Raw genomic sequence first — 1,818 nt, 5'->3', positions numbered from 1 at the left:
GCCAAAAGTAGTAGCCGATATTTGACTAAGATTAAGAAACAAAAGTCAACAACTGAAGATTATCCAAACCCAATGGAATGCACAGAAAAAGAACCCCTGGAACTAACAGAAACAGAACACAGGAGAATGATATTTAGACCATACAAGAGATCTGGGTATCAATCCTGAAATAAAGGTATTAATTGAGATACTAAAAACTTCACAACACAAAAGAAACCAAGAAGCTAAACAATGCAATAATAGAAATAGGAACATGGTAAAGAAATGAGCAATAGAATGGAAGAAAAGGAAAATTGAATCAGTGACCTCAAGAAGACAACCAGGCAGACTTCAGCAAACCAGAGAAACAATCAAACAAAAAAGCAAAAATCTGGGGAAAAAAATAAAAACCTTAAGATGATGTAGGGCACCAAGAAAAGAAATAATATATGTCTTATCGGAATATTGAAACAAGAAGAAAGAAGCAAGTCTACAGATAAAATAGTAAGAGAATTCATGGAAGAGAATTTCGCAAATATCACAAAGGAAGAGTTGATAACCATCCAGGAAGTAGAGAGAACACCAAATAGGTTAGACCCCAGGGAATTAAAAAACAAAAAAAAATCAAGATATAATGAGGTCAAAAGACCCAGCTTCAAGAAAAAAGAGATTCTTGAGAGCAGCTAGAGATAATAAAACACTCATCTCCAAATATAAACAAATAAGAATAAGCTCAGACTTAGTCACAGAAACCATGCAGGATCAATGAAAATGGAGCAACATATACAATATTTTAAAAGAAAAATACTGCCAAACAAGAATCCTGTATGCAGCAGAGCTATCCATCAAATATGAAAGAGAAATAAATGTATACTCAAAGGAGGAACTATTTAGAGAATTCGTAAGAAAACAAAACCAGCATTACAAAAAATATTAACCAGATCTCTATGGTCAGAAAATCAGCAATTGCAGCACAGAAACATGAGACCACTATAGTGGGTAACAGCACACAGAAGTCAACACACTAAAAACAGTACCCCAAAAACACAGATCTAGACAAGAAATGAATACACCGATAAACTTCCCCCACTGTGCCCTCCAAAAAGAACAAAAATGCCAAACACAAATAATACAATATGACAGCAACTAACCCATATTTAGAATTAATAGCATTAAATGTCAATGGACTAAATACAACAATCAAAAGACAAAGAATAGCAGACTGGATTAGGAAACAAGATTCATTGATCTGTTGCATTTAAGAGACACACCTCAAATTCACAAACGAAAGCATAATGAGAATCAGAGGTTGGTAAAGATTTACCAAGCCACAAAAAGACAGAAATGACAATATTAATCTCCAACAAAACAGTCTTCAAAATAAACAGCATGAGACAAAAATGGAAACTACATAATGATCATAGGATCAGTAGACCAAGAACACAAAAACCATAATAAATATATATGCACACACACAAAAAAGACTCTCAAAATATATCAACCAAATCCTCAAAGAGATGAAAAGAAAAATCACCAAGATCGAAAATAATAGTAGGGGCATCAATACACTACTCCCAAGGAAAGATATATCAACACTAAGAAGTTCAATAAAGGAACTGCAGAGCTAGCTGAACAACACAATCAAACAGCACAATCTTGTAGCTATTTATGGAGTTCTTCAGCCAATAGCAAACAAATACATATTCTTCTCCAATGCCCATAGCACGTTCTAAAAGAGAGCACATGCTGGGACATAATGGTAGTCTTAACAAATGCAAACACTTAGAGATCACTTACACCATCTTCTCAGACCAAAGTGCCATAAGACTGGAAGAACAT

Source organism: Echinops telfairi, unplaced genomic scaffold (genome assembly GCF_000313985.2).
Source record: "Echinops telfairi isolate 266 unplaced genomic scaffold, ASM31398v2 ScPeMD7_443;HRSCAF=831, whole genome shotgun sequence".
Lineage (NCBI taxonomy): Eukaryota > Metazoa > Chordata > Mammalia > Afrosoricida > Tenrecidae > Echinops > Echinops telfairi.
This window is presented reverse-complemented; position numbering follows the sequence as displayed.